The sequence below is a fragment of the Carassius auratus genome, chromosome 8 (assembly GCF_003368295.1).
Source record: "Carassius auratus strain Wakin chromosome 8, ASM336829v1, whole genome shotgun sequence".
Classification (NCBI taxonomy): domain Eukaryota; kingdom Metazoa; phylum Chordata; class Actinopteri; order Cypriniformes; family Cyprinidae; genus Carassius; species Carassius auratus.
This window is the reverse complement of record NC_039250.1, coordinates 2,722,674-2,731,770: the sequence shown is the minus strand read 5'-3', so window position 1 is coordinate 2,731,770 and position 9,097 is coordinate 2,722,674. Positions and strand designations below refer to the sequence as shown.

Below are 9,097 nucleotides of genomic sequence, written 5' to 3'. Positions count from 1 at the left end.
CTGATTGTTTTATTTTAAAATATAAAAATTTTAACCCTTAAGTGTTTTCAAGTGTAATATTTGCGTAAAGGCTGGGGACAGAAAAATTAACATTTCCATAGAGAATATAGCGGTGGCCAAAAATATTAGAACAGTAGTATTTTCACCAGCTAAAAAAGGTTTTAAGGCAGTTCTTTCTTTTGTTTTTAGTGTGTCTGTAGGTAATAGCAGTTTATATTTCCAAACATTCATTTTGCCGTTAATTGTAATAATCCAGTGAGATTTTTGTCTGACAGCATCCAGTGCTCCACACAGAGATCTGATCTCATCATCAAGCAGTCTGTTTGAATTGACATGAAGAAACAGAACAAACTGAGACAGACTCAGTCCAGAAGAACTGTGGCAATGTCTCCAAGATACTTCAAGAAACCTATCTGCAAATACAGTGCAGTCAAATGTTTTAGGCATTTGTGTAAAAATGCTGTAAAATGAGGATCCTGTCAAAAATAATGTCATAAATAGATTTTCTTTATTAATTAACTACTATTAACTAAATAAAAGGGGTTTTGCCCTAGGTGCACTTTCACATAGTTTTTCCGGTAGCTTTGCAGGAAGGTCTCTTGAAGCATCTTTCCATACAAATGTCCATTGTTTAGAACAATTATGTTAACATTTAAGTATCAAATATGATAAAACAGGCTTTGAAGAAATACATCTCTCAGTCACTGGATATGTTTGCCTTCAGAATGAAAACTAAAGAGGTCATTAAACTATGTATTTAAATTTGACACATTATTCGGAGGTATAGAATAATATTTATATGCTGAAGGAGTGGATGCCGAGTTGCCATATCCTTCATACTGATATTAATTATATTATTACATGATTTCTTGTTTGACTATTAATCAAGTTATGGCAAGAGTGAAATGTTTAACCTTATGTGCGCTTACGAGATATTAAAGAATCCTGTTCTACCCTGTATTTCTTTTGCTCAAGATTAATGTCCACATATTATGTGTGTGTATCCAACCGTAATGATAAGACACTCGCCCATGCTAGAAAGCCTTGAATTTTAGATTAGTTTCTCTGTGTATGTGTGTTAGTATCTGTCTGTACAGGGAGAAGCTCAGACAGTCCCAGGACAAACGATCAACTGCCAGTGTCCAGCGTATCAGATATACGTCTTTGGAGAGTTTATCTAGGTTTTGGAACCAATCAGAATTTTGTTGACTTATGTATTGACGCAATTAGTATCCTCTGTCAGGGTATAACTGTGGTTGATTTTGAGTTGTATGGGGGGCGGCCTACGAACTCCGTCGAGAGTATTGAAGCTGACTTCTGCTGATGAAATTGCAAACTATTTTCTTCAAGTAAAATTATTATTAGTAATTGAACTCATCTCTGACTCCTGGTCTTCATTGCCAAATATCTGGTCCTTGGGTTTTAACTGTAAATTCCCCAACAATGCATTTTATGAAAGTAGTCTGAAATACCGTCTTATAAATCCTATTGATTGACTGTGCAATTGAAAGGGTGGTGTCCCTATAGTGGTTCAGGCTGTAGGATTGCCAAAGGACTAAAGAAACGTTATCAGCACAATGGTATATGAAACTGGACGTTTCTAGTCTATTACCACCCACTGCCACTTATACCAACGACGGAAATAAGCACAGTTACAATAGGTAAAGATGTGGGAGAACTTTGCTATTAAGTGACTATATTGCATTGCAATAGGTAGCACTTCAAGATAATATAGAATCAAGACTAGTTAACACATAATTAATAATTGAAATGGTTTAATAACAAAATGTTGTTATGGTTTCATTTGAATTGGTTACAAAATAGATAGATATAGTTAATTGTATCCAACATGTTAAATATTACCTGACACAGAAAGAGAGAGGGGGAGGTAGAGAGGGCAGGGCCCCGAAAAGAGCGCTCCAGCAAAGGAAAGAGTCAGCAAAGAGAAAGAGCGAGCAGTAAGAGAGAGCAACTCTTCTTTTATCCCTTCCTTGACCATGTGACTGAAACCCAAATGTGAGACATTCAAACTGACCAATCAGCAGGCTACACCTCCCCCCACTGTGCAAAAGGTGTGACAATTAGCAGACCCAGATCTAAACACATGGTGGCCTACAGGCCTTGATTGATATCAGCACTTCAGTGCCTTCAGAAATGCCAAATGGGACTTTTGTTACTCAAGATAGTTTGGGACAGGAAAATAGAAGTCTTTTTGATAATTTTTTACCCTATACTATCAATAATATGGCCATACTTTCTGGCCATATAAATGTCAGCATTTGCATCAAATTGCTGTTTTTGCTCATTGTGGGCTAAAATGTTTTTATTTTTGCAATATTTTAATAAGGTTAATTCAACTGTTAAATTGTATATTTTTATTGGTTTACTTGCACAAATAAATTAAAAAGGGTAATTGTGGTAATGTCATTATGAAGAAATTGATTCCATTCATCAAAGATTTTTATCTGTGAATCAAAACTTCACAAGTGCATATACATAAAATATTAAATGAGCATGTAAAATAAATAACAAATTCCACAGCCAAACAAACATATCATCTATTAAAAAGAACAATGCTTATCAGTAGAAAAATAAAACATATTGCAAATGGTTTGCAGTCTTTCCACTTTCCCAGAAAACAGATCGTTCTCTATTCGCCTCTAATCATATGTCACAATGAATTGTTCTCTGTTTAATTTGAAAATGGTTTGATGAGTCCACTATCCATGGCTCTAGACAGACAGGCGCGGGCAGCATTAATAGCATCCTGCTTCTTGGGGTTGTCCTCTAGTTTTGCCATATGTCAGGATTTCCAGCAGTTCACATTCACTGAGCTTCTTGGCTAGTTGTTCATCAGCATCCAGCATATTAAACACTGTCACAAGACCTCTGTGCTGAATTTCAGGGTTGTCATGAATGCACAATCACTGTATGATCTCAAGCCACTGCCCAGTCTGTAGATAATAAAACATAATAACAGACATCATCTTTGGTATGAGTATGTGATTGGACCACATGTACCACAATACTTAGGAAAGTGGTAGATGACAGTTTGACAAATGATTCACATAGAACTGACTGCTGTTTATGATACATACTACTTTAGTGATCTTAACAGCCAGTTTTTTCAGTTTTTGATGGCTGCAACACATAAAAAGTTTCTGGGACAGAGGCAAGGTAAAAGGTTATAGAATATCCATGTTAAACTGATTTGAAACATTTCACAGTAAGCAGGTGAACTGGTAATATGTCCACGTATCATGTATAAAAGGTTATAAAAGGAGCATCTCAGTCTTTGCAAGCAAAGCTGGATCATGGCTCATCACTTGTGCCAAATTTCACAAGAGAAGTGTCAAACAAATCCCGTTTCGCATTGCAGAATTGCAAAGAATTTAGGTCTTTCGACAAGTACATAATATAGTGAAAAGAAAAATATTTTCTTTGTACATTTGTCAGTTAAACAAAAGTTAAAGAGAAGGAACAAATCACAGATTTATTGCATTTTACAAAATATCCAAAAGTTTTATTTTGAATTTGATTCTGAATTTGAATCTTGCTTTCCATCTTTGCAGTGTGCGCTTGCTTACAGTTCCTCCTACAGTTTCACAAAGTTCTAGGAAGTCACTTCCTGTTTCAGTTTCTAACTGCAGTCCTTTAGCACATTTTGTTCTCATTTCTTGTTGATCTTGGTCTTAATGCATTTTGTTTTTGGATTTTTCTGCCTATTTTGTTTCTGAATTCTGCATTTCCTAAATTATTAGCTTTTAATATGTAATTTTTGGGGTTTTAGATCAACTAAAGTGTTTTAAGATCATCACCAGATGACGGATGGGACATTTTCTATATACACTATAAGTTTGTCATTGAAGGCAGCCAGATTTGTAAGACCTAGTAAAGCTTCAAAGTTTTCTAGACCATCTCGTTCTGAGTTTAGCAAGGAAACCAATGGTCTCACAACTTCATATATCTGTTTTGGAAAGGAAAGATATATGGAAAATGAGGTATTTGATTTGTAAATGCTCAAAAAACATGCAAAATAAGATACTGTGTTGCAATTACTGTGCAATGTATACATATCTTTTAACATCTCACAAACTGACTTTTGTAGTGATAAACATGTAAAAGGTTATCTTACCCTCGCGCCAGGGAAGATGATTTCAGGGTTGGAGATGGCTGCTATCTTTGCCAGAGCATGGTTGGCCTTTATTTTTCCTTTGTCAGTTCCCTCGAGTGCTAATGGTATCAAAGCCTGTAGCACATAGTAGTGAAAAGTTTTAATTACAAAAGATTTACTGAAGTATCTACTGGGGCTGTGTTTGGTCCGTGGCCTTTTACCTTTCCTCCACCTTGAGCCACGATCTTTAATATTTTCTGCCAAGGCAAGAAACACTCTGTGTGGACAAAAATAGTAAGAGCATTAACTTCAGCAGCAAAAAATCATCAGCTCATATTAGATTTTAGAATGCTAGCTTTAGCATCAGGCTCTAGATTTAAAAACAAAGCATGTAATAACAAAATAAATTACAATAAAAAAAGTTTAATCAATCAATAAATAAATAGTCTTTTATTAAATGTGATTTCTAAATGTCTTTTGAATTTCAATGCTTATTTGATGAAGTCAGTAATTCAGTGTAAAACAAGCTGTGTTTGCTGCCAACCCTAATCAGAACAGACTTTTGACCCATTTTTGAGTCTTACCGTGCTAGCATCTCTTTGGTCTGATCAGTCAGGATAGAATTATCTGATTTGACCATGACAGCGAGAGCTGATGTGACTCCAGCTTTCAAAAGCCTCTTCACTCGCCTTTCAATGAAGTCCTTCTTATCCTGAAGCACAAGATAAATGTTTTAAAATGAAGCTATATATTAACTCGTCCAGCATAGCATTTCAAGAAGTGACATCACAGACCTTATCTAAAACAAATTCTAATTCTTGTATACTAAGCATACATTAATTGAGAAACTACGTGGAGTATTTGTAGTTTTAAAGATCGATTTGCCACATCACAGGATTCTGTGTATGTTACCTTCGGGTGCTGCCCAGGGACGTGTTGTTTGGAGAACTTGGCCAGCTGCACCATCTCAGGGATGATCTCTTTCTTGTCATAGCTGTTGGTGCAATTGACCAGGGTGCAGGCGACCGCATAGAGGATGGTCTCATCTTTTGACTAGAAGAGAACAATGATGTGTTACCATTTGTACATGTAAATCTCTATTAAGTAATATGGATTGAAAAAATCTGCACAATTGATCAGGTTAATTAAGTCTTTTTATCTTTTAACACACACCTTGGCAAGTTCGAACATGGCCCTTGGGGCTGCTTCATCCTCAACAAAATCATCTTTTACGTCAGCATCATTCGTAAGGTAAGCCAAACCTTCAACGGCCCATTTCCTTGTACGCACATCAAGTGTAGGGTTGCAGAGCCACCTGGAATAAACCAAATCTAGTTGAAATGCAATGCTGAACCACTGCCACTGTTGACAATGTAAATGAAGGTGGTCGTATGTTAATGAATTTTCAGGAGCATTACTCCAGTCTTCAGTGTCACATCCTTCAAAAACCAATATACTTATTTCCTGCTCTAGAAGCATTTCGTATTATTATCAATGCTGAAAACAACCACTTAAAACTGTAAAAAAAAAAATACATTTATTTGAAGTATAAATCTTTTGAAAATTACAAGTGTCTTTACTGTTGCTTTTTAGAGCCAAATACAAATCTCACTGACCCCAAACCTTTGAATGCTACTTTATGTTTGAACAGAGCTCATGCAAAATTATATTAAAATATCATATTAATCCTACAGATGAAGAATAGCTGGCATGCTCACTTTCTGCACTGCTTGTTTCTCAGTGGAGCCCTCAGCAAATTCTCTCATGCTGTAATCTCTCCTCCAGCGGACCCCAGTTTACACAGACCCTGAGAAAATAAATTAGATGTATCATGTTACATATGCAAAAATATAACAACTGCTCTTGTTCAATAACTAATGAACACAAAAAACACAGTTTGAATAGTGCGTAAAATGTCTGCTCACCACAAGGGCTCTGATCTTGATCTTCTCATTTTTAGTTTTCTTGTACATGTCCTTCAACAGAGTTACTCAATTGCTGATGAAGAAGGAGGTCTTGCTGGTTTTGGTGGACGCGTGAATGAGGGCCTCCACTGCTACCAACTGATCCACTTCTCGCTTAGATCCACACAGGGCCACCATCATCTCCATAACCCCCTGACGACCCGCAAGGACGTTGCCCACATCGAAAGGCCCCTGAAGAAGGCCTGACAGAGTATTAATTGCATGGATGTTTTTACCCATGTTGTTGGGGTCAAACTTGCTCCTGTTAATGGTAACCAGCGACATTAATTATCAACTACACATAGATGTTTATATTCAATCCTAATTTTTTGTAGTGAAAGAAACCAACAAAAAACAGCTTTGGGTGCATTTTATGCAAATAATTATCCTCATACACACAGTTGCTCAGTTAGAATACTCCAAATACATTAAAGCACATGCACAGCTATCCACTGTTATTATGACATTGATATATCTATGAACTAAAATGATTAATAACAAACCATGGTCAATGGTGAAAAGGCTTTTGGAGTTATCCGTGTTTTTCTTGTCTTTTCTTGGCACATTCTTGGTCAGGAGGTTCAGAGCCTGGTCTCGGCCGTGTCCAGATACCTTCTACCTCGCGATCATTTCCAACAAGGCAAGTAGAATTTCCTTCAAGTCCTTACTGGAGTCTGCCAGTCATTGGACAAGAGCAATTTGCAATTTATCTCAATTGCACTCAGTCGGGTCAATTATGACAATCTTCAGTAATATGTGCTCAGATATCCTCTCTTACCGAGTACAAGGGCCTCTTCTTTGCCGTAATTTCTCTTGTCTCCTCCAGAAAGGGAGTCATAGACACACTGGAACAGGTTTGCAGTGGCCAGAACAATCTCTTCATTATCTATGCTGCACAGATTTCTAATTCCCACCGTGTGGATGATGGCAGATGTCTTTAAAACCCAAACATATTATTAGCACAGATATTTTAAACAAATGGTCACAAATAAAGTGAAAAGAGGAAGGGCACCAAGATGACTGATGTTCCTTTAAGATCCCATGCAATTAAATGGGTGTTTTGTGGCCTTTTTTTCTTATTAGCTTACTACTTTCATCGCATTTGTTTCTGCAACTGGCAAAACAATTTTAGTATTTTTTTTAATTATATATATATATATAATATATATATATATATATATATAAGTGAGTATCTTTATATTATATTATATGATATTATATGTTTATTGATAATATTTAAATTTAGACAATATGTTGATTTAAGGATGTTTGTTTTTCTGCCAAAAACAAGAAAATGCATTTTTACCAATTATTTTTGTTTGGTAGCCTTTATTGTATCCATTATTATATTATTCATCTATATTATTTAATTTTTATTAATTATTGCACAAAACACCAAAATAATTTTAAACAGTATCTTTGTCTTGTTTTTCAAGAAAATAAAATTCAATCATTTAAAATAAAAAATAAAAAATAATACAGCATCTTAATAAGTGCATGAATTATTATATTATATTATATTATATTATATTATATTATATTATATTATATTATATTATATTATATTATATTATATTATTATTTTTTTCTGATAATGAATAACAAATTTATAAATTCAAAGAATATGTTGATTGAGGGATATATGTCTTAGTCACAAAAATAAGCATCAAATTTGATGATTTATGCTTTAAAAAAGGGGAAAACTGCAATATTGTGAGGATGTTTAAATGGAGGATTTTTTTTAGGGGGAAAAGGTTATAAAATTATTTTTGTAATGAAATCATTAAATTATTATTATATATTTTTTTTTTGCAGTTTTACTTACCCTTGCTCTGTGGCCTGTGCACATTCCTGACAGGGTTTGGATGGCAGCCAGGATCATCTCAGGTTTGCCTGTCTCAATGAGTTGCACGAGTAAAGGCACACCGTTGTTCTGGAATATTCCCTCTGCACCCGCGTCCTCTCTGGCCAGGACAATCAGGTTGTTGGCAGCCTAGTGGACCCAACAAGCATTTTTGTTCAGGTTTACTGAGAAATATGTGACTGAGAATATGTGTTTTTACTGTTTTAAGCTAACAGTAAACAGCATAGGAAGTTGTTTTCTTGCTTTTCCTTATCTGATTCATCTGAAAACAGAATGTCAAACATGTTCTGTACTCTGGAGTCGGTTGAGAAGGTTGTTTTCAGCTGTGGGGAACTCTTTAGAAACTCAGATGTGCATGTGAACTCAAAAGCATCTTGAGAAAAACTATCATTACCTTCTGTTGGATCTCAGCTCTAAGGTTTTATATAGGCTTGTAATGTATAAATGATTCTTACCTTTTTCAGGAAACAGACTGATGTGTTCCTGTAGATGACTGCCAGTGCTTTCTTGTCTTTACAGGACTTAATGGATTTAGTATAGCACTCGATGGCTTTGTCGATTTCTCTGGCCTGGAAGTGCTTGTTGCCCTCTTCCTTGAATAGAACTGGATCTGCGATTTCTCCCATCTAACAAAGAACTCTTTCCTGTATACAGTCAAATTCATTCAAGTGTTCCATTTCAACTTAGTTTGATTGAGCTTTCAGACAATATACTTGCACACAACATTAAAACAGCAGGATTAGCCTCTTAAAAAATACAGCAAATGACCAGAGCTGACCGATGGGAGGAGGTGTGGAGCTGTGACTCGTACTTTCTAGAATGGAAGAACTCTCGAAGATAGTGGTAGAACTCGGGGAAGGTGTTACAATCATAACAAAACACCCTGCAGACTTCTGGGAGGTGCTGGTGAGTGACACTGTTGTGTCATGTTTATATTGGGTCGAGAGACACACTGATGCTAAAAGTGCTGTCAACACTACTTCTACTACAGCAACAACTACTAGCCTACTTATAATCACTACATTATATATGTTACATTATATAATATATATGTTGTTTATGCACAGTAATTAATTAGATTTTATATTATTTTTAAGTGTTAGTATTAATACCTATATATAAAATGTTTTGTGGTTTTAAAATAAAATAAAATGA

General features: G+C 35.4%; 1 pseudogene; it reads right to left on the bottom strand.

The window, feature by feature from the left end:
• Positions 1-1,787: 1,787 nt before the first annotated feature.
• LOC113106974 (protein unc-45 homolog B-like) lies at positions 1,788-8,998 on the bottom strand (annotated as a pseudogene).
• Between the last annotated feature and the right edge of the window lie 99 nt (positions 8,999-9,097).